The sequence below is a fragment of the Rhinolophus sinicus genome, chromosome 8 (assembly GCF_057876585.1).
Source record: "Rhinolophus sinicus isolate RSI-liver-muscle chromosome 8, RSI-T2T, whole genome shotgun sequence".
In the NCBI taxonomy this organism is placed as follows: domain Eukaryota; kingdom Metazoa; phylum Chordata; class Mammalia; order Chiroptera; family Rhinolophidae; genus Rhinolophus; species Rhinolophus sinicus.
The window spans coordinates 35,565,397-35,590,912 of record NC_142508.1 but is presented as its reverse complement, the minus strand read 5'-3'; the positions used below and the strand labels follow the sequence as shown (position 1 = coordinate 35,590,912).

At 41.3% G+C, this 25,516-nt stretch overlaps 1 protein-coding gene across 1 annotated transcript in view; it reads right to left on the bottom strand.

The window, feature by feature from the left end:
- Positions 1 to 14,991: 14,991 nt before the first annotated feature.
- Positions 14,992 to 25,516, bottom strand: part of LOC109459446 (KRAB domain-containing protein 5) — a 52,052-nt gene continuing 41,527 nt past the window's right edge. Inside the window, exons 7-9 of the mRNA XM_088800578.1 lie at positions 24,013 to 24,315; positions 22,698 to 23,635; positions 14,992 to 19,489 (exon numbers count right to left, since the gene is read on the bottom strand). The gene's annotated coding sequence lies outside the window, so the exon portion shown is untranslated. The remainder of the gene's footprint in view (positions 19,490 to 22,697; positions 23,636 to 24,012; positions 24,316 to 25,516) is intronic.

Below are 25,516 nucleotides of genomic sequence, written 5' to 3'. Positions count from 1 at the left end.
TAGACGCTACCTGCCTTGGTTCAGGCTGCAGACTTTCTTAGAGCCTCTCAAAGTTTCGTGGAACTCAAACAAGCAGCATCTGGCTTGAATGTATCTGGTACCACTGGCCAAGCAGCCTTAAGTTCAACACTACCAGCAGCTGGTCTTGGTTTGCAGCTTGGCCTCTCCAGGTGCTTCCAAGCACAGCATGGTGGCAGCCATTTGCAGATTTATTTGTGACTCCTGCTGGCTGGCCCTGGGTGGGACACGGGCTGTGGCTGAAATTGACCTACAGTGGATCCCCTCCAAGGTGGTCCTGGTGCTGAGCCCCCAGTAGCCAGCTTCAAAATGAGCTGGAGCATCACCCAGCCATCTCCAAGAATGACACACCCAAGGGGTGGGTTGGGCAGGTGTGAGTCCTGCTGAGGCAGATCCTGCTCTGTAGGGTCAGCCCCTGCACAACAACTCTTCCACTGTAGTCAAGGCCAGTCCTCACAACCAGTGAGTCCAAGAGTCAGTCCCTCCCATTGATGTGCAATTATCAACCAAGGCTCAACTATAGGAGGAAGGCACACACAACCCACACAAGGGACACACCTGGGATGCATGGCTCAAGTGACCAGAAAGACTGTGCCACTGAGCCCCACAGCACACCTACTACATAAGGCCACTCTACTAAGACCAGAAGACATAGCAGCCCTACCCAATACATAGAAACAAACACAGGGAGGCAGCCAAAATGGGGAGACAAAGAAACACATCAGAAATAAAAGAATAGAACAAAGCTCCAGAAAAACGACTAAACAAAATGGAGGCAAGCAATCTACTAGAGTTCCAAACACTGGTTATAAGGATGCTCAGTGATCTCAGGGAGAACTTCAAAAGAGATATAGGAAACATAAAAATGGAGATAGGAAACATGAAAAAGAACCAGTCAGAAATATAAGATACAGTAATGGAAATGAAGAATATATTGCAGGGAATCAACAGATTAGGTGAAAAAGAGATTTGAAACAGCAATGTAGAAGATACAGAAAACACCCAACAGAACAGCAACAAGAAAAAAGAAGCCAAAAAATTGAGGTGAGTTTAAGGGGTCTCTGGGACAACATCAAGCATACCAACATTCGCATTATAGGGGTACCAGAAGGAGAAGAGAAAGAGCAAGGAATGACAACCTATATGAAGAAATAATGACAAAAAACGTCCCTAAACTGGTGAAGGAAATAGATATACAAGCCCAGGAAGCACAGACAGTCCCAAACAAGATGAACTCAAAGAGGCCAACACCAAGACACATCATAATTAAAATGGAATTGGTTAAAAACAAAGAGAGAATCTTAAAAGCAGCAAGAGAAAAGCAGTTAGTTACCTACAAAGCAGCCCCCATTAGACTGTCAGCTGATTTCTGAATGGAAACTTTGCAGGCCAGAAGGGATCGGCAGGAAATATTCAAAGTGATGAAAAGCAAGTACCTACAACCAAGATTACTCTACCCAGCAAAGCTATCATTTATAATCAAAGGACAGATAAAGAGCTTCCCAGACAAGAAAAGCCTAAAGGAGTTCATCATCACCAAACAAGTATTACAAGAAATCTTAGAGGGACTTCTTTAAGATGGGTTGGGAGTTAGGGATGGGTGAAAACAGGAAGGAATTAAGAAGTACAAATTGGTTGTTACACAGTAGTCATGGGTATAGCATAAGGAATATAATCAATAATATTGTATTATGTTGGTGCAAAAGTAATTGCGGTTTAAAAGGTTAAAAATAATTGCAAAAACCGAAATTACTTTTGCATCAACCTAATAACTATGCATGGTGCCATATAGGTACTAGATCTATCAGGGTGATCGATGGAAATGGGGTTGGGGGCAGCGTGAAAAAAATGAAGATATTAAGAAACAGAAATCTGTAGTTACAAAGTAGTCATGGGGATGTAAAATATAGGGAATATAATCAATAACATGTTAATAAGTATGTATAGTGCCAGGTGTTACTAGTCAGGGGGATCACTTCCTAAATTATATAAATGTCTAACCACTATGCTATACACTTGAAACTAATATAAAATAACATTGAATGTCAACTGTAATTGAAAAATTTTAAAAAGGGTAAAAAAGATCAGTAATAATGAATGTAATAGCATGGTTCAGTGTCAGATGATTGCTGGACTTATTATGGTGATCAGTTCTATAGCATAGGGAATAAAATCAATAATGTGGTAATAACACTGTATAGGGCTAGGTAGGCACTGTTGAATAACTATTGTCACACAACAGCCTAGTCGATTGTCTCCCTGTGTCTTTCCTTAAGGAAAGAAGAGTCTGTGAGACTGTGCCTTTTTGGACTTTGTTTTATCTTGATGTTTTACACCTCATGTCTCTCTGTCTAGTCTCCAAAAGAGGGTTTGCAGCCAATGACGAGTAAGATTCCCCACGGGGGTGGGGGCAACTCAAGCCAGGTGGAACCGCGTGGAGACCCCCGATGAGCTGCCTTAGAAAGATATGGGAAGGGGCCTTGCCTCCCCTTCCCTCTGCCTTGGAAAAGCCACTGCTGACTCTGGCTTTCCCCTCTCACCTGAAAGAGGTCAAGAGAGCAATAAAGATCAAGCCCTCTCTCCTCAGCTCTATGGAACAGTTTCGACATGTGATATGTGTCCCTTAGAGAGTCGCATACTTCGCCTTAGTCATCATAGGACTTTCTGCTTCGGCTATTTGGGGACTGACATATTTGGTTTGGGTTGTCTCTATGACATGATAAATGAGTCGCACAGACTATGTCAGGAACAGCGCTACCCTCTTGTATGCTTAGCAATAAAAGCCACCCGTCAGCTTGATTCTGGGCTCCAGTCTTTCATGACTGAGAACCCTGGCCTTCTGAGATTTAAACTGCATTAAATCTCTGTTTCTTTCTTAAAAACGTAACCCAGGGCCAGCCTGGTGGCTCAGGCGGTTAGAGCTCCATGCTCCTAACTCCAAAGGCGGCCGGTTAGATTCCCACACGGGCCAATGGGCTCTCAACCACAAGGTTGCTAGTTCAATTCCTCGACTCCTGCAAGGGATGGTGGGCAGCGCCCCCTGCAACTAAAATTGAACAGGGCACCTTGAGCTGAGATGCCGCTGAGCTCCTGGATGGCTCAGTTGGCTGGAGCGCGTCCTCTCAACCACAAGGTTGCCAGTTTCGACTCCCACAAGGGATGGTGGGCTGTGCCCCCTGCAACTAGCAACGGCAACTAGACCTGGAGATGAGCTGCGCCCTCCACAACTAAGATTGAAAGGACAACAACTTGACTTGGAAAAAAGGCCTGGAAGTACACACTGTTCCCCAATAAAGTCCTGTTCCCCTTCCCCAATAAAATCTTTAAAAAAAAAAAAAAAAAAAAAAAACTTAACCCAAAGCTGCCCCTTCTTGCACCCTCACTGCCCGTGTTGAGCAGGACGCGACAAACTATGATGTACAACTGAAATAATATAATATTGTATGTTAGCTGTATTTGAATAAAAATTTAAAATAAATAAATGGAACAAAACTTTGGAATCAGAAAAAAATAATAGCACTTTGTGATGTCAAACAGCTCCACTTTCCAATAGGTACACCCAGCATTTTTAGCAAGGTATCCCTAGCTCTTTATGTTTATTCCAGGGTCTTTGTGCTTCTTGTGCTCCTAGGGGAGCCACACTTATAGTTTTTGTTCACTAAACCATTTTGTCCAAAGGGATCAATTTCACAGGAGCCAATGTACTCAATTGGCAGCTTATTTCAAGGGGCACTGGGGCTATATTCTTCATTTAGACTGGGCTGTGGGTTTGAGTTTCAACTTGCCCTTGACCCACAAAGCATTTCTTAATAAGTTTTACCAGTCTGAGATGAGACATAATTATGCCCTTTAAATCCTGCCTACACATGAGTTTCTTCATTTCTGATGTCAGGTATGATTGTCATATTGTGTCATATGCAATAGAACAGAATATGTCATGTTATCTTTTGCTTTTCTGATCTCTACATGGATGCAGGTGACATCCAGGAGTTGTCATCCCCTTCCTAGGAAATATTCCCAAATATCCAAAGACACTTTTTATTGTCACAATGCTGTGGAGCCTGCTGTCTAGGCAGCAGGAACCCAATGACTCTTTTCCCATTTCAGTGGGAGAGCCAGAGTCTATAAGGGAAAGAAGTAGATGAAAGAGGTGGATAAGTGCTCACAGACCAAAAAGCGGTTCCTGCAGGGTAGAAATGAGTCCAGTGGCAAAGACACAGGGTAGGAGGAATAAATCCTGACAAGTACACTGAGTGTATGGAGATAAACTAGTGGCCCTAAACACCATACTAATCTGAGTGTGGCCAGTTCACTGTAGTGTAATCTTCATTGATGGTTGGTTCAGTTTATCTGTGTAGCATTTAATTTCATATTAAATTGATCTAAGGTTTTAACTCTGATTTGCCTGCACATGACACTACTTTCGGAAAGCAAGCTTTTTTACATAAAAAGTAATCTCTTAGCATTTGAGTGTATGGTGTCACCAGTCTCTGTATGCAAACCAAGCTTTGGACAGGGTTCCACCCTGTTGTGAATGGTTACAAGTGCAAACTGACAAAAAAGTTTTGAGTGAATATATGAAATTTCCAATTTTCCCAACAACAACAAAGTGCTCCCATTGTATATTCCTCACCTAAATAATTTTACTTGAGTGCTCCAAGCTCAAAAGATTTATCCTTATTCCTGAAATGTTGTTTCATTTCATATTTTTCCCATATTTACTACATTTCTACTTTCACTTCACATAAATCAAGGGGTATGCCATGGGTTTTATTTGGGTACAAAGAAGGACATAAGTATAATCTGATGGTGGATACTCATGACTGGTGGGCAGGTTTTAGAGATCACAGTCTGAAATTTCACCGCTAAGGTATTTTTATTATAGTCTCATAAATGTCATGGACCACAGTATGGGGAAAATACCTCAAGAGCAATTTATGAGTACATGACCCCTAAATTGTATGTTTCTTGATCCCACAATGGAAGGAAATCGTTATCAATTCCTTCAACCTTGAGAGCCTAATGGTCCTCTGCTCATTTATTATGAAGCACACTACGGAGGTGGGATAAAACAGTGTTCATACAAGTAACACAATTCATTCAGGGCTATGAAAAATGATTAACTTTATTCATTAGAATATGATCCCTAAGATACGTTCCCACTAACAAGGGCAAAAGCTAATGCCAGCACTTCAGTGTGAATCACACTCCCACACACACTGTTCTGGTTCTTTTGATTAAGCTCCCCTGTCAGATAACTGTTCTCTATTGTTTCCAAGAATAAGACAAATGTCTCATTACAGTGAGGTCTTCCATGTATAGGAAATGGCAATGGAATTGGCATAGGTTGGGGAGGCAGGATCACAATGGCCTCAGTGATTTGTAAGGACTAAGAACTCAGCAACCAATGGAATCAAGTCCAGAAGGAGAGACCAAGGAGGAAAGAAACCATGTGGAACAACCTGCCCATGTTCCTCAAGGACATTTCAGGGGCCACACAACAGCGCTGTGATCACCATAAACACTTTCCCTGTGTCTCTGTTGGAATTGCCGCACCACAGGAGGGTGAAAGGTCAACTTTTACACGTGGAAGGACGGAGCGGATTTGGAGAGAAGAAAAATTTCCATCGAGGGTTCCCAAGAAATAAACTTCTGTTTCCCAAAGATCTCTCTCCTGGGGAGAGTTTTGCAAACAGTATGAATGCTGCAGCTTCCATGTATTTACACGTTTCATTCATTCCTACCGATTTGCTTCTTTTGCTATTTTCAATTCACTCTCCAGAGTCCAGGGTGCTTCCCCTTACTCCACATTAGAGACAATATTTAGACCACAAACAGAAATCCCTGCATATAAGAAGCAAGGCACATGAAGACCTGTAGTTACTCCAGAATCCCCAATCTCTGGTCAACTGAGGTATGAGGATATTACAGATGGGTCGAGAAAAACATTTTACAAATCTGTCTACTGCTTGTCCACTTCTGTGCATAGGGACCAGTGTCATATGCAGATACCAAGCCCTGTTCCAAGAACTCCTGAATCAATAAGCAGGGATAGAAAATAAAGCATTAAATATTTTGAGTTTGCCACAAGGCTTTATAGACATTTTAAGCTCTGGAGCAACCCGAGGGGTCATGAAGTGGGCCGATCACCTGAAGATAGGGAAAGTTCAAAGTCCTGATGCCACATCACGAAGCCTTTTCATGTCCAAGTAAAGAGAGCTTCGATCTCACTCATGTGAGGCAGGGGCTCCTGAGAAGCACACAAGGGAACATGAAGACACCCCAGGGCAGATCCTAACTTCTGGAGAGAAGTCACCCTCACCCAAAGAGTGCAGGTTCCTGTAGTTCTCTGACATCATGTCCCTGTACAAGCCCTCTGAGCTGAGTCCAGGCATTCCCATTCCTCCGGAGAGAAGTCTATGACCACATTCTTAAATGTCAACCATTGCTGAAATGAAAAACACATTTCACCACGGGACAATGATGACAGTTCTTACCCTCATACAGAATGAGGAGAGAGGTGTAAAATTGATTCAGTTGAAGTGAGTGTTCTGACAGATCTCCATATGATATTGTGGAGCCAGTTAAGTGTCTGTAATGTTGGCTTATTTTACTTTCCCATAATAGCTATTGCTAGCCCATAAGTCAGAGAGGGTTTCTCATTTTTGTGGACCATACATAAAATATACAATTAAAATTCAAAATAGGATAGGACGTCATAGGAATGGTGGCAGTGAGGTGGACTTTTTGAGTTCTCCTTTGGATCTTATCACAAACGGCACAGCTATAACCCATCAAAGGACTCTCTGCTCATCACGCAGAACAGTTAAGAGACTCATGCAAGGATTACTTGAAGGTGGGCAAATTGGGCGAGCAGGGGGAAGAGGGAAGGGAGTGGAGTAGAGACGCGGCCCGCATCTGCCGCTGTGGAGACGCGGCCCACATGTGCGGCTATGGAAACGCGGCCGGCATCCTCAGCTGCAGAGACGCAGGGGATCCCAGGACAGAACACTGAACACTAAAGCCAGGAGGTGGGCTTTTACCCTGCGTCCCACAGCTGATCTCTCCTGCTGAGGGGGCAGCATATCCAGTATTTGAGGCAGTAACCTAAGCTGAGACCTCCAGCTGGGTCCTAGGTTGGACAAAGGACACAAACTCCATACCTGAGCCCCTCCCCCCACTCTCCCAATCCTACCCCCAGCCTTCCAGAGACTTAAACTGGCCCCTGAACTGAGGAGTAGTGTCAGATTACAGAAGAGCCATAGTGCTCAGGTTCTGGGAAGACTGGCGTGCAGCTCTGATGCAGGGAAGAGGCTGGAAAGAGTGTGATTTTTGCTGGGCTAGGAGAGAAGAGACTCCTCCACCCCCGGCCACCACCTTTTCTGGGCTGCGGGAAGAGTGTGACACGGCTGGGCTGGGAGAGAGAAGACCCCTCCATCCCCAGCTCCCACCCTTTCTGGCCTGCCTAGGGCAGGGCAATTACAACTGCGGAGGCACTCCCAGGGATCAGCAGTAGGCGGCAGACACAGCTCTGGGTTTTTAGCAACTCAGAAATCTCCTGCCCACTACATACATACACACAAACACACACACACACACACATACACACACACACACTCACACACAAACACAGAAAAAGTGCCCTAAGACTCAGGAGAACTGGCCACAGGGCTGGTGGTGCTATTGTCAGTGCGCATATGTGCAGGCAAGAGCAGAAACTGCACTTACTTTGTAGAAACTACCATCCAGACCCCTGAGCCCCACTCATCTAAATCTGCAGTCCCAAGGTCACTCTGGGCACCAGGTGAGCGGCTCTGCCTGTACAATACACAGAGGACTCTTTGGTACAGCAGAGGACAACCTGCAGATTATTTGGTGGGCTTAAGCCAAGACTGGCACTGCTTTTGTTTTGTTTTGTTTTGTCTTTCTATCTTTGATAGCTTTGCCTGTGTTGAGTGTGGGTTGTTGATTGTTTTTACCTGTGAATGTATTTGATTTTTTCTTTGTTGTTGTTGTTTTTGTTGTGCTTGGTGATTTGCTTTATTCTGAAATTGCCCTACCAGGGCCCAGCTTAAGACGCACAAGACTCAACATACCGAGAGGCCAACTCGAGACCAAACCAGAGTACTACTGGGTTTGACCTATGAGTGACACACCCAGAGGGAATTCTCTACAGGCACAAGAGCCCATAGAGGCCAAACCACATTGAAGTGGTCAACCTTCACACAGCAGAACATCCTGCTATGGGCAGAGCCGAGTCTCACAACTAGTCAACCTAGGAGTCAACCCCACCTACTCACAAGCTAAAAGCAATTAAAGATCAACTTTAACAGGACAATATACACAACACAAGAGTCACCTTTGGAGCACGCGCAGAGGAGAAGAAGGAAATGGTGCAAGTCAAATATAAAGGACACATACTACATAAGATAACCCAGCAAGAACTAAGAACCCTAGGGGATCTACCTAACACATCGAAAAAACACAGAGAGTCAGCCAGAATGGGAAAACAAAGAAACATGTCCCAAATAAAAAAAACAGAAGAAACCTCCAGAATTGGAACCAAATGAAATAGAGGTAACCAACCTATCAGAGACAGAGTTCAAAACACTGATGATAAGAATGTTTAAGGAGCTTAGTGACAACATAAAGAAGGATAGAGAAATCATAATGAACAACCAGTTAGAACTAAAGAACACAATTACTGAAATAAAGAACTCACTTGAAGGAATTAACAGCAGGTTAGATGAAGCAGAGGATCGAGTCAGCGACTTAGAAGACAAGTTAGCAGAGATCACCCAAACAGAACAACAAAAAGAAAAAAGAATAAAAAACAATGAAGATTGTTTAAGAGACCTCTGGGATAACATCAAACACAACAACATGCACATCATAGGAATACCAGAAGGTGAAGAGAGGAAGCAAGGGATTGAGAATATATTTGAAGTAATAATGTCCGAAAACTTCCCTAACCTGTTGAAGGAAACCGACATACAAGCCCAGGAAGTGCAGAGAGTTCCAACCAGGATAAACCCAAACAGGTCCACCCCAAGACACATTATAGTTAAAATGGCAAAGGTTAAAGACAAAGAGAATCCTAACAGCAGCAAGAGAAAGACAGAGGGTTACATACAAGGGAACTCCCATAAGACTATCAAATGACTTTTCTGCACAAACATTGAAGGCCAGGAGGGAGTGGCAGGAGACACTCAAAGTGATGGAAAACAAAGGCCTACAACCTAGATTGCTTTAGCCAGCAAGGCTATCATTTAAAATTGAAGGAGCGATAAAGAGTTTCCCAGAAAAGAATAAGCTAAAGGAATTTATTACCACCAAGCCAGCATTGCAGGAAATATTAAAAGGACTTCTGTAAACAGAAGAAAGATAAAAACAATCTAACTACAAATTTAAAAAACGGTAATAACTATGTACCTATCAATAATCACTTTAAATGTAAATGGATTAAATGCTCCAATCAAGAGACATAGGGTGGCTGAGTGGATAAGAAAGCAAGACCCTTGTATATGCTGTATACAAGAGACTCACCTCAGATCAAAAGACACACACAGGCTGAAAATGAAGGGTTGGAGTAAGATATTTCATGCAAATGGAAATGAGAAAAAAGCTGGAGTTGTAATACTTATCTCTGACAAAATAGACTTTAAAATGAAGAATATATTAAAAGACAAAGATGGGCACTATATAATAATAAAGGGATTGATCCGACAAGAGGACATAATCCTAGTAAACTTCTATGCACCCAATATAGGAGCACCTAAATATATAAAACAGATATTGATTGACATAAAGACAGAGATCAACAGTAACACTATCATAGTAGGGGACTTCAACACACCTCTGACAACAAGGGACAGGTCTTCCGGACAGAAAATCAATATGGAAACAACAGCCTTAACTGACACATTGGACCACTTGGATTTAATCGATATTTTCAGAGCATTTCACCCCAAAGCTGCAGAATACACGTTCTTCTCAAGCGCACATGGAACATTTTCCAAGATAGACCACATGTTAGGCCACAAAACAAGTCTTGATAAATTTAAGAAAATTGAAATCTTATCAATTGTCTTCTCTGACCACAGTACTATGAAATTAGAAATGAACTACAGGAAAAAAAACTGGAAGACACACCAATTCATGGAGGCTGAATAACACGTTACTAAATAATGAATGGGTCAACCCTGAGATCAAGGAAGAAATCAAAAGATATCTCAAGACAAACGAAAATGAAAACACGATGACCCAAAATCTATGGGATGCAGTGAAAGCAGTCCTCAGAGGGAAATTCACAGCATTGCAGGCCTACCTAAAGAAACAAGAAAAATCACTAATCAACAGTTCATCTTCACACTTAAGGGATCTGGAAAAAGAACAGCAAAATAAGCCCAAAGGGAGTACAAGGAAGGAGATAATAAAGATCAGAGCGGAAATAAATGGAATAGAAACCAGAAAAACAATACAAAAGATCAATGAATCCAAGAGTTGTTTTTTAGAGAAGATAAACAAAATCGACAAACCTTTAGCCAGACTCATTAAAAAAAAGAGAGAGAGGACCCAAAGTAATAAACTCAGAAATGAAAGAGAAGTGACAACAGATACCACAGAAATACAAAAAATTTTAAGAAATTACTATGAGCAACTATATGCCAACAAATTTGACAATCTGGAAGAAATGGACAATTTTCTAGAAGCGTACACCCTTCCAAGGCTAACTCAAGAAGAAAGAGAAAACCTGAATAGACTGATTTCCACCAGGGAAATTGAATCAGTAAACAACAATCTCCCAACAAACAAAAGCCCTGGACAGATGGCTTTACAGGTGAATTTTACAAAACATTCAAAAAAGAATTGTCACCTATTCTCCTCAAGCTCTTCCAAAAAATCCATAAGGAGGGAAGGTTCCCAAACCCTTTTTACAAGGCCACTATCACCCTGATCCCAAAATCAGACAAAGACACCATAAAAAAAGAATACTACAGGCCAATATCTCCGATGAACATAGATGAAAAAATCCCAACAAAATATTAGCGAACAGAATTCAGCAATACATTAAAAAGATCATACACCATGATCAAGTGGGATTCGTCCCTGGTATGCAAGGGTGGTTCAATATCCGCAAATCAAACTGTGGTACTACGCAGCCATAAAGAAGAAAGAAATCTTACCATTTGCAACAACATGGATGGACCTAGAGAACATTATGTTAAGTGAAACAAGTCAGAGAAAGGCAAATACCATATGATCTCACTTATATGCGGAATCTAAAGAAAAGAATAAGTGAATGAACTAATCAGAAAGTTTTGGAGACATAGAGGAAAAACTGAGGGTTGCTAGAGGGGAGGAGGGGTGGGGATATGGGGAAGGTGAGAGGTTTAGAAAATAGTCGGTAACCACAAGATGGCCACGGGGTTTTGAAAATTAATTTGGGGAACGTAATCAATAATGTAAAGATGTTGTAGGGTATCCGATGGACATGTGTCCCATTTGGGAGACCACCTCAGGGATGATGTAGATGCCTGATCTCTGCACAGTACACCTGAAGCTGAACAATACTGAATGCCAACTATAATTTTTTATAAATATATATATGTATGTATATGTATATATTTGTATGTATATTGTTACAGGAAGCGGAGTACAGCATTAGGAATAGAGACAGTGGAAATGTAATGGCTCTGTGCAATGTCAGAGGGATAGTGGATAGGGGGAGGGGGTTCACACAGTGTGAGGAATATAAATGATAAACGTCTAAGTTTTGCTTTGTCTTGTGCACCTGAAACTAATAAAATTAAATTAAAAAATATATATCCGCAAATCAATTAATGTGATACATCACATTAACAAAATGAAAACTAAAAATCACATGATCATATCAATAGATGCAGAAAAATCTTTTGACAAAATCCAGCAGCAATTTATGATAAAAACCCTTAAGAAAGTGGGAATAGAGGGATCATATCTCAACATAATAAAGGTCATATATGATAAACCCACAGCTAACATCATACTCAATGGGGAAAAGCTAAAACCATTCCCCTTAAGATCAGGAACAAGGCAAGGTTGCCCACTTTCTCCATTTCTATTCAACATAGTGCTGGAAGTTCTAGCCACAGCAGTCAGACAAGAAAAAGAAATAAAAGGCATCCAAATCAGTAAGGAGGAAGTAAAATTGTCATTATATGCAGATGACATGATACTATATAGAGAGCACCCTAAAGACTCCACCAAGAAACTATTAGAGCTGATAGACGAATTTAGTAATGCAGTAGGATACAAAATTAATATTCAAAAATCAGCTGCATTTGTATATACCAATAATAAAATACCAGAAGGAGAAATTAAAAAAGCAATCCCATTTACAATTGCTTCAAAGACTATAAAATATCTGGGAGTAAATTTAACCAAAGAAGTAAAAGATCTGTACTCAGAAAATTATAAGACACTGAAGAAAGAAATGAAAGAAGATACAAATAGATGGAAACATACCATGTTCATGGATAGGAAGAATTAGTATAGTTAAAATGTCCATACTGCCTAAGGCAATATACATATTCAATGCAATTCCTATCAAACTACCAACAACGTTTTTCACAGAAATAGAACATATAATCCTAAAATTTATATGGAACCATAAAAGACCCCGGATAGCTTCAGCAATCTTGAGAAATAAGAACAAAGTGGGAGGTATAACGATACCTGACATCAAATTATACCACAAGGCTACAGTAATCAAAACAGCATGGTACTGGCATAAAACCAGACACATAGATCAATGGAACAGAATATAGAGCCCAGAAATAAATCCATGCCTATATGGCCATTTAATCTACAACAATGGAAGCAAGAATATATGGTGGGGTAAAGACAGTCTATTCAATAAATGGTGCTGGGAAACCTGGACAGACACATGCAAAAAAATGAAGCTGGACCACCTCCTTACACCAGAGATAAAAATAAATTCAAAATGGCTTAAAGACTTCAATGTAAGATCTGAAACCATAAAATTCCTGGAAGAATATAGGAAGAAACTTTACAGACATTACCAGGAGTAAGATTTTTACTGATATATCCCCTCGCGCAAGGGAAGTAAGAGAAAAAATAAACATGTGGGATTACATCAAACTAAAAAGTTTTTTAACTTTTAAAACAAAAAAGGGATCCTACTGAATGGGAAAAGATATTTGCCAACGATATATCCGATAAGGGGTTAATATCACACATTTATAAAAAAACTCACTCAACTCCAAAAAAACAAAAAACCCAATTAAAAAATGGGCAGAGGAGACGAAGAGACATTTTTCTAAAAAGGACGCACAGATGGCAAACAGACATATTAAACAATGCTCAACCTCACTAAGCATCAGAGAAATGCAAATAAAAACCACAATGAGATACCACCTCACCCCAGTCAAAATGGCTATCATCAATAAATCAACAAACAACAAGTGCTGGAGAGGATGTGGAGAAAAGGGAACCCTTGTGCATTGTTGGTGGGATTGCAGATTGGTGCAGCCACTATGGGAAACAGTATGGAGGTATCTCAAAATCTGAAAATGGAACTGTCTTATGATCCAGCAATTCCACTCCTAGGTATCTACCCGGAGAAATCCAAAACTCTAATTCAAAAAACTTTATGCACCTCTATGTTTATTACAGCACTATACACAATAGGCAAGACATGGAAACAACCAAAATGCCCATTAGTAGACGACTGGATTAAGAAACTGTGGTATATTTATACAATGGCATATTACGCAGCCATAAAGAAGAAAGAAATCTTACCATTTGCAACAACATAGATGGACCTAGAGAACATTATGTTAAGTGAAATAAGTCAGACAGAGAAAGACAAATACCATATGATCTCACTTATATGTGGAATCTAAAGAAAAGAATAAGTGAATGAACTAATCAGAAATAGTTTCGGAGACATAGAGAAAAAATCGAGGGTTGCTAGATGGGAGCGGGGGTGGGGATAAGGGGGAAGGTGAGGGGTCTAGAAAGCAGTCAGTAACCACAAGATTGCCACGGGGTTACAAAAGTTAATTTGGGGAATGTAATCAATAATGCTGTAAAGATTTTGTAGGGTATCCGATGGACACTTGTCTCGTTAGGGAGACCACCTCAGGGATGATGTAGATGCCTGATCACTGCACTGTACACCTGAAGCTGAAGCTGAACAATAATGAATGTCAACTACAAATTTATATATATATATAAATATATATACACATATATATATGTATTTAGGTATGTATATACTTACAAGAAGCAGAGTACAGCATTAGGAATAGACAGTGGAAATGTATTGGCTGTGTGCGATGTCAGAGGGATAGTGGATGGGGGGCAGGGGATTGACACAGTGAAAGGGATATAAATGATAAACATCTAACTATTACTTTGTTTTGTGCACCTAAAACTAATTTTTAAAATAATAATAATAAGTAAATAAATAAAATTCAAAATATGATTGTTTACATGGAAGTGTCAGATATTATGTTCTACGCACTGAGTGATATTCAATGTGTAGATGAGCTAGAGCCTGAGTAGTGTCTTCAGAGCTGACAAAGTCCACAGTGTCTTTAAAAAATTCAGACCTTTAAATGTGCTGAGGATAACAACAGCAATAAGTAAAAGTTTCTGAACACGTCCTATACACTAAGCATTAGTCTAAATGCTTTACATAGTTCAACAAGTTAACAACATAATGGCTCACTACAGACAACACTGTTTCCATCTTATAGAAAAGATAACGTGTCACAGAAACTCTAAGAAACTTACCACAGGTTAAAATCTACAATTTGACTTAGCAAACAACCGAACTCAGGTGGTGGGATTTAGACTTGAACCTAAATGGTGCCTTAAAAGTATACTAACAAAACATTCTCTAACTGAAAAAACTTGAAACAAGTTCAAGGTTAACGACATCAAACTGCATAAAAGGGCATACACAAACATGTACATAATACTACTATTTTACTTTTATTTAAATCAAACACGATAGTGTAGAAAAAATTTAACACCATGGAATATGTTTAAGATATAATTTCAACTGCTAAAAAATATAAAACTTACTTATGAAATGATCATATCTTTTATAAAAATCATGAACTTACACATCCATACACTCATGTACACATGTATAAACCAAACAATTAACTGAAACAAGAAGTGTTGTCATTTGACATATTATGAAAGTTTTTATTCATTATCATTTTTACTCATATGTACTTCAACATCTTTGAAACAATAAAAATTTATCAATGTACAATTTGATTTTTTGAAATGTATTGTAGGTTAGTAAAACACTACAAAAAGAGAAAAGAATATAGAATACTCCAACTCTAATTTCTATAAATTACTTATTGAAACATACAAATAGAATTTTATCCATTTACATTTAGATATGTAGGCATTAACAAAAACCAAAGTTTATTGGTGTAGTCCACTCATAAAACAATGATTCAAGGTTTTCAAAATCATCAGTGTTGTATATTATTACATTAATGGGTACTTGAGAAAATTGTTATATAATTAAACAGCACGAGAAAAATGAAATTGGGGCAAAACCTTTCATGAAGCAGAAACATTTCACCAAACATTTTGATTAGCAGAAAACAGTGGATTCATTTCCTCTTAAATCAGTGGACAAAGGGGGCTGACCAGAGAGCCTGCCTAAACAAAGACCAGTAGAAGAGGGAAAAGGAGGAAAAAATAGACAGTGAGACAAAGAGTTGGAACTTTAAACTCACAAATCTAAATAGATATTGGCTAATAGCAAATGGAGGAAAGAAGATATTCCATGCAAACCTGTTCCTAAAGACAGCCAGAGTTGCTAAATTCTAGGAGACAAAACAGAGTATAAGACAAAAACTGACAAGAGGCAAACGACATTGTAATGGTAAAGGGGCCCATTCACCAGGAACATATAACAGTTATAAGTATATATGCATAAAACATTAGAGCTCCCAAATATGTGAGTTAAATGTTGACAGAAATGCAGGTAGAAATAGATACCAGCACAGTAATCCTATGAGATTTGACTACTTCAGCTTTAGGTATGGATACAACAACCAACACAAAATGAATGAGGAAACGAAACACTTGAAAAACACAATAAACCAATGGAATCTAACAGACATACACAATACTCCACCCAACATCAGCAGAAAACACATTCTTCTCAAGCACCCAGGGAATGTCCTCCATGATAGACCACATGTCAGCAACAAATAAGAAAAAATTTTTAGGAATTGGAATCATATGAATCATCTACTCCAACCACAATGAAATGAAACTAGAAACAAACAGCAGAAGGAAAACAGAAACAGCTACAAAACATAAAAAGTAAACAAGCCATTCTTAAACAATCAGTAATTAAAAGAAATCACAACAGCATTTTTTAAAAATCTGGATGAAAATACAACAGACTAAAATTTATGGGATGCAGTGATAGCAGCACAAGGAGGAACTAAGTAGTATTTACATTAAAAAGAAGAAAGACCTCAAATTAGATATCAACTTTCACACCTCCAAAAAAAAAAAAAAAAGAAAGAAAGAAGAAACTAAAACAAAGTTTAGTAAAAAGATAGAAGGAAATAAGAACTACTCTATTAAAGCACAGGTAAAGAAAAGAGAAAAAAACTGAACAATCAACAAACTAAGAGTTGGTTTTTGAACAGATTCACAAATTTATAAAACCTTAACAACACTAAGGAAAAAAGAAGATTCAAATAACTCAAATCAGAAATGAAATGGGGACCATTGCAACTGATGTCACAGAAATTTTTGTAAAGGATTTTAAGAGAGTGGTATGAATGGTACTATATGAAAAAAAATTATATAACCTCAAACACGAGTACGTTCCTAAAAATATACCAGGACCAATCATGAAAAAATAAAAAATGTAAAGGAAATTCTAACAAGAGATTCAAGCAGTAATCAAAACATCCAACAAAAAATGAAACAAACCCCGAACAGATAGCTTTGCTGCAAAATTCTACCAAACACTGACAAAGGAAATAACAATAATTCTGCTAAAAGATATTACAAAAAATTCAAGAATGAAGTCTTGCAAATTCATACTATAAAGTCTGCATGATACTGATAGTAAACCCAAGAAAGGCACAAGAAAAAACCTACAGACAATATCCCCGATCAGTATTGATGCAAAGACAAAATACGAATAAACCAAATTCAACAGCACACTGACAAATTAGACAAGTGCAACTTACCACTGTAAACAAGTCAATCAATGCAACCCACCACATTAAGAGAATAAAGACAGGGGAAAAAACACATGATCTCAAGTGATACAGAAAAGGCATTTGACAAAATTCAACAACCTGTTCAGAAGCTATAAATAGTAAATTACATCAACATAATAAACACCATATTTGAAAAGCACACAGCTACCATCAAACTCAAAGGTGAATGTCTGAGAGCTTGAGCTCTAAGATGAGAAGAAAGGCAAGGATGCATACTCCCAGCACTACTATTCAAGGAAGTACTAGAAGTCTTAGCCAGAGCAATTAGACAAGAAAAAGAAATAAGACATCGAAATTTGAAATTGAAAAGAAGTTAAATTATCTTTTATGCAGATGAAAAGCTCTTACATGTAGAAAATCAGATCGCTTCTCAGTCTTTTGGCTAAGATCAAGTGTAGAAAATCAGAGAGATTCCACACATGAAAAAAGAAATGTAAAAACTGGAAAATTATGTTATGAAAGTTGCAATGAACAATCTGAAAAGATACTTAAAAAAAACAATACTTTTTACCATAGCATCACAAAGGATTATATATATAGGGAAAAAAATATAGCCAAGAACAGAAAAGACTTATGCACTGAAAACTACAAAACATTGGCACAAGAAATGAAAGTAGATAGAAATAAATAGAAAGATATACCTTACACATGGATTGCAAGACTTAATATTGTCCAAATGCCCATGATACTCAAAGTGTTCTGCAAATTTGATGGAATCCTTATCAAAATTCCAAAAGCAATTTTGACAGAAATAGAAAAAAACACACCAGAATTCATATGGAATCAAGCAAAAAGGATTCAGGAGAGCTCAAACGCTCTTGAAATAGAAGTTGGAGGCTTCACTTCTTTGGATTTGAAAACATAATAACAAAGAGTCATCAGGTCAGTGTCATAGTGGCATTACCCAGATACTTGTACATAAACCAATGGAAGAAAAGAGAATGCCCTGAAATAAACCCATGCATATACATCAAACGATTTTTGAAAAGGACCCCAAGACTACACAATGGAGAAAGGTCAGTCCCTTTAACAAATGGTGTGGGAAATCTAGATATCGACATTAAAAAAAAAAAAGACACTGGAAACTTACCTATGTCAAACATAAAAAACTTCTGTGTGTCAAAGGATACAATCCACACAGTGAAAATGCTGCCCCGAGAAACAAACAGGAGAAAAAAACTACCTGAACAATTTGCATCTGTCAGACATTACACTGTATTTCCTATTTTAAAATGCATGATAGGATAAAATACCCTTTGTCACTGATATCTTTCTGTGACCTTTTCTTTCCATTCCGTCATTAACATTTTGAAGTCAGTGACTCAATAATATCAGTCAGAAAGATTTTTGTATATTGGTTCCTTTCCAGAATTTATAAGTATTTGTGCATATCAATACATGACTTATTTTTTAATTAATGTTTTTTGGGGGTGACAATTGTTAGTAAAATTACATAGGTTTCAGGTGTGCAATTCTGTAATACATCATCTATATATCACATTGTGTGTTCACCATCCAGAGTCAGTTCTTCTTCCATTATCATATATTTGATCCCATTTACCCTCATTTACTACTCCCTTACCTTCTGGTAACCAATAAACTATTGTCTGTGTCTATGAGTTTTGTTTCTTTATTTGTTTGTCTTGTTCCTTTGTTGTTTTCAGTTATATACTCCACATATCAGTGAAATCATATGGTTCTTGACTTTTTCTGCGTGATTTATTTTTGCTTAGCATTACAATCTCAAGATCAATACATAATTTCTATGAGCATCTTCCTTTACCCTATTTGACAGAGAGGTGACAGTGCATCCAGATGTGACTCCTGCACAATCCCTGTTGCCCAACCGCAGTAATGCCATGGAGCCTACACATCATCTCCAATCCAACGGCACGTGAAGCCTCTTCACAAGTCCCATGTCACTAGGTCATAGTGAGATGGAACCTACTGGAGGTGGGAGGGAGTGAGGGAAGGCCCAGGTTGAGTGTCAATAAACATGTCAGGCAGGACAATTCGGAGTCAGAGAAGATCAGCAAGTAAAAGAGCATCTCAGGAAGGACAGACACAACCACCAACCCAGGAAATGATGTAACCTGAGAAAGAGCCATTGCTGAAAGTCCTTTCTTTGCTCTTCCTCCTCCTCTGGGCTTCATCCTCAGCAACAAGTGTCTTTAGAATTCAATCTAAAAAGTTGAAAATATGCAGTTTATCAATATACCCCTCCCTGTGCCACAGCCGCAAACACAGGGGAGACCTCCCCATGCGGAAAAGACTGTGCCTGCTGCCCCTGCCACACGCGGCATTCAGGGACAGTAAACTACTCCAACACCAAGTGAGTTCCACCCACCCCTTTCTTCAGATCACGCTGCCCTCCTGGTGACGTTTTCACACACACTGCAGCAGCGGGACCTCAGCTGGCTGGCACTCCCCTTCAGATCACAGACCTGGCCCTGATCAAACCCCAAGCAGAGCAGAGCAGAGCCCCTCACCCTCACCCCAGATCTCAGCCCCCAGAAATGGAGGACCCAGAGCCTTGCTGCTCAATGACGGATACACATTCGGATCACCTGAAGCACTTTAAATGTCGTTGAGACTGGGCCCACATTGAATGTAGGAATGAAACTTTCTGGTCAAGGGAAGCAAGACATGGAATTGCAAAATGCCTCAGCAATCTAGTTGAAGTGAGATTCACCAGCACCCAGGGAAGGGGAGCCCAGCACAACTCCACCCTGATTATTTTCCGGCTTGATTGAGGCATAATTGACAAATACAAATTCCTTGTATAAAAGAGCACAACCCCATCATTTGAAATACATATACACTCTAAAATGATTATCACAATTTAATTAACACACTGATCAACTCACAATTACTGCTTTTTATGTCCAGGTGGTGAGAACACTTAGGACTTATCTCTCAGCAAATTTCAAGTATATGATACAGTGTGATTGATGATACTCACTGGGCCGTACATTAGATACTCACTAGTCCAGAACTTAAGTCATTTTACAAGTGAAATTTTGTACCTTTCGACCATCACCTCCCCATTTCCCCTGCCCCTGGTAAACATCTCTCTCCTCTCTGGTTCTCTGAGTTTGACTTTTCTCAATTCCACATATAGCGAGATCATACAATACTTATCTTACTCTATCTGGCTTAATGTACTTAACATAATGTTCTCCAGTTTCATCCATGTTGTTCATTCCTTCCTTCATCTTTATTGCTGAATGTATCATTGCGAGAAAGATTTCATTTCATTTCTGTATCCATTCACTTGTCAACAGACATTTAGGTTGATTCCACATCTAGGCTGCTGTGAATAATGCAGTAACACTCATGGCAGTGCAGATACCTCTTCAAAACATGGTATCACTTCCTTTCGATATATATCCAGAAGTGGATGCTCACTTTACTACGCATTTGCGACTCCGTTCTGTGTATGTATCACCGTATTTTCTTTATTTTTTCTATTCTGCTCATTTTTCCCCCTCTTCTATCCTGATGTTTTCCGTTCTCTGTATTTATTTTCACTTGTCTTAACCCCACTCAGCAATTATATACACCTGCTGTTGGTCTTTCTCCCCAACTTTTCTGATTGTCCCTACTCGCCGTGTATTTTGCCACTTTCTTCCCCACCTTGGCTCCCTATCCATTCTCCCAGTTACATTCTTTCTTTCCCAGTTATACCCCCTTCAACCTCACACTCTGCCTCACCCAGGTTGCTAGGCCTCCCTCCTGCTCTTTCTTCCTCTGCTCTCCTTCTCACTCCTTGTCTTCTCTTTCAGTCCCAGGCAACACGTGGCTCTGTGGCCCACAGATCCAACACTTTTAGCCTCTCCCCTATCTCAAGTGTCTTAAGTGCCTCACCACTGTTTTCCTGCTCCTATTGCCTACCAAGGGCCTGTCAACATAAAAAATGTACAAACCTGTAGAGAATTTTTATAAGTTTGAGCCAAACTGAGGACATATGCCAGGGAGTAAGGTTGCAAATGCTCCCAAGAATGAGTTTTGTAATTTCTTTTATGCATGTCAAAGTAAGGAGGATTACAAAAGAAGGCAGGGATGGGGGATGGATCACAGGATAGATAACGAGATATGTTGTCTCTTGGTGGGCTGCCATGCCGGGAGGGGTATTACCGTTGCAGAATCCAAGACCGCAAAGAACCCAAGCAGCACTCAGAGAGTTAGGAGAGTCAGCTTTATTACGCCGGCGGGCTCAGCGGGATCCTTCCCAAAAGACTGAGCCCCTAGCAAGGTTTTGAGCAGGTTTTTATGGGTTGGGGACTTTCTTGAGTCGGGGAAGGGGTAGGTTTCGTCTGGTGATTGACTCAAGGTGTGGCTTGGAGGGGGTTATGCGGAAGTGGGCTGGGGCTTAGGCTGGGGACTTGTCTCTCCGCTCGGGCCACCATTTTAGATCAGTTCCACGTGGCAGGGAATCATTTTAAGGTCAGTTTCCCCATCATTACCTCTGGCCTTTCAAAGGTATGTTAACCTAGATGCACAAGAACAATGGACAGGGCTGGCTTAAGAACCTTTCACTAAAGAAGTTACAGGCGTGGGGTGTGACTACCCATAATGACTCGCCCAGTTAGGGATTTATAATTTATTACAGCATCCCTTTTGCCTCCAAAGGCTACCCTACTTGCTTCACCTTCATCTCCCTGGAAATCTCTTTTTCTCTAAATGACCATTTTCTCCCCCTGCTACTTTCACTGTTACTGTCTCTTTGCAAGTCCATCACTCATTTGCCTCTGCTTTTCTAGTTCTCTCAGGGACTGTCTATTTCAGGGGCCACACATTCAGAAGGAGTAGGAGGGAACCAGTTGCCCATCTCCCCAAAGAGCACATTTCCCAGTGGGGTGAAACTTCGAATGGAAAAACATTGGGTATCACGAGGAAGATCCAGGTCACACAAACAAACACCCCACCCCCCCCAACACGTGGTCAGAAGAAGGGGGACTAAGAAGCGGTGGCCTGAGTAGAAGGACAGGACTTGAGGAAGATGGGAGACCCGGGTGTGGGGAGACTGGCTTAGGACAGGGTTGGGGTCTCCAGCTTCCCAGGACCAGGGAGAGAATATGGCCTTATCTGTGGCAGGGTGACCAGTGATGCCCTAAGGACCTCTAGGGCCAGGCGGGGGGCTGTGAATCTGTAATGACAACTCAAAGGGGACTGCTTGCCTGGCACATCGAAGCCAAAAAGACACGAGTAGGAGTTTGCAGCAAAGAAAGAAAAGGTTTATTTAAGGAGTTGGCGCATAGTCCAGAGACACAGGTGAGCTAGTAGTCTCCAAAACCTGGCTCCCTGGTAGCCTCTAGCGATTGCCTTATATAAGGAAAACAATCATTAATCATGGGTGCTATGGGGGCTGGAGCTGGGGGCTCTACTGACCGGTCTGGGCTAAGGCAGGGAGCAGATGATCATGGCTTAGGTCCTGGTTCAGTCACGGCGTTGTGTCCTCCAGTGTCCAGGGGATACGGTGGTCCGTGGGGCTGTTCCGCTTTCATGCAGCCGGAGTGGAAACATAACCGAGGCCAAGGTGTTAGCTTTGTTGTGTTAAACTCGTACTCATCGTTTGAGGTTTAGTTATTATATCTTGGTCAGGGTTGATAGACCTGAAGGTTTATTCTTAAGTGAACTTGGTGTTGACCAGAACCCAATGTCCTAAGGGCTTAAGGATGAAAAGGAGGGCCCATACAGTACAGGAGCAGGCCGGAGGATCCGGGGAAAGAATGCAAGTGAGTTACAGTTCTATCTGGATAAACAAAGCAAGCTTGGATTAAAGCAGAACACATCCAAAAGCCAGGAAGTTCACATACGGTTACAAATCCACTTCACCGAATACTTTAAGGGCGCCTGACCAGCGAAGAGGTGAGTGAAGAGTTTTAAGTAGGAAAACAACGCGGAAAAGCAGAAAAGCCCGCGGGCAGGGAGCAGCCTCGGAGGCATTTCAAACTCCAAAGGAAGTGCCCGGCTCTTTTTTACAGAGGGGAGGACCTGTCGCGCGGACTTCAAGGTCCATAGCGACTCCAGACCCATGAATGAAGATGGGAGGTTGTGAAACGCAGCTTTACACTAGAAAGACGGAAACTCACCTCGGTCGGGTGACCTTCACTCTCAGGTCTCCGCTTAAGAGTCTGTTAAGAACTGGCCGCAGACACAAAGGTCGGCAATGAGAACAAAGCCTGGGCGCAGCCCGAGTGAAGGGGCAGGGCCTGCGCATGCGCGATGACTGGGCGGCAGCAAAAGGCACCTGACGTGAAGGCGGGGCAGGATGCGCATGAGCTGCCGTAGGCCAGGCCGGTGAGATGCCAGAGCTCAGCCTGAACCTGAGGAAGGGAAAAGGCCGCGGGGTGAAGGAGTGGCTGGGGCGGGGCCTGGGCTTTCGGACGCTTAGCAACGAAGGTTTCTTTTCCTGGTTTAGGAATCCTCCTGTGTCTTTAGCATGTGCTGAGGCAAAGTTGTTGCCTGCCCATTTTAAGTTGCTATTGATAGGTCGGCCAATAAAGGAATTCATAAGGTCAGGCAAGTTAAGCAAGTTTATTAAGAAAGTATATTTTATTAAGAGAAAGTCTATCGGGCTGAACAGAGCCGGCTACAGCCACGGCTGCACATCTAAAGGAGACTTGCAGCCCCGAGGGAGGGAATGAGGGTACTATAGGGGCTGTGCTGACAAAGTATCATTATTTGAACAGAAAATGCTCACTGTAAGCCAGTAGCTGTTTTGCGGCGTTTTCTGTTATCGCAAGTTTGGCTCTATCTGCAGGTGCAGGCCAACAGACATTTTGTTGTTTTCTTGCAGACATGGCACTGTCAAAGTCTCTGAGACCTAACAGTCCAGCCTTGTTTGTTACTAAAAAGGAGAGGCGCCGTTGTGTCTCTTTTCTGTAGCTGCTTCAGGCTGACCGGGGGCGGCGAGAGGAGGGGGACATCGTGGAAGGAGCTGGTAATGTTGTTGTAGGAGAAGCGTTTCACTGACAGTTCCATTTGTGAACACCTGGAGTCGGCTCTGCAGGAATTGGGTGAAAAGGCGAGGAGACAGTGATCGAAGGCTAGATCGAAAAGATAATTAGAGGCCCTAGGAAGGGGAGAAGCCACTGGCCCCAGCTCCATAAACCAGGAGCTGCACTGGCGCTTGTGGCAGTCTCTGTTTTTCTGGGCCTGGGCAAGGTTCTGTGATAGGGCCTGAAAGTGGTGTAAGGAGACTCCGAGCCCTGCTGTCCCTGTCGCTACCATGCAGAGATGCCCAGTGACACTAGGAATAAGGGAGATGGCCCTCTTTTGGGCACATTACAGTGTATGTGGGGACAGGTAGAGATTGATTATTGGGGGCTATCTGAATATCTGGAGAAAGTAAAACTAGGGTGTAGGTGCGTGTCCAGTTGGTGGGGAGGCAGGCGTATGTGGAGGTTCCGCAGAGGAAGAAGAGGCCAGAGGGACCAAGGCAGGTGAAGATGTTGAGGGAGAAGAAAGTTCCCATGTATTTTTGTGGGGAGCCTTCTTTGTCCCAAATACCGATTGTGCCCAACACTGGCCCCATGAGGGGCTGTATGGGAATGTCAGGTGTAGAGTTTTGATGTTTAAAGAGATGGAGTTTGAGTGTATCGAGGTGAAAGTCAGCTGGGTCAGATGGACTAGGTGGCTTAAGACAGGTGGATCCCTTTTAGACAGTATGGGGGAGCCAAGGGGGAGTCTAATTGAGGTCTGAGTCCTCTCCTGACAGTATAGGGTGTTGATGTTAGTTGTTCAGGTGGCGCTGAGGCTCGGACAGGAGGACAAGCGGAGGGGTTGTTGGAAGAAGGAACCTGCGGAAGATGTGGGATGAGTAAGAGAGGGTGAGATAGTGATGGTGCTATTTAGGAGACTGGGGTCTAAGGTGCCCAGGGGGCTGCTGATGGCCTGTGAGTGGGAGATGTAGACGGGGAGTCTGTGGTGTGGATGTGAGTAGAGGTACTTAGGGGGCCCACAATGGGCCTGAATTTGTCATGGGCCTTATCTAGAGCATCAGCGAAGGCTTTTAGGTATTGTGTTGCTCTGAGCTGGTATTGGCTTGGCAAGGAGTTGTGGTGAGTGGTGGATTTAGAGTGTGAGGCAGATCCACATCGAACTTTGTAGAAGAGGAAGGCAGAGGTATTGGTCCATATTTGAGCCGTTATGGGGACGGCAGCAAAGAGTTGAGTAGAGGTGGATAAGCAGAGCCAGCAGTCTTG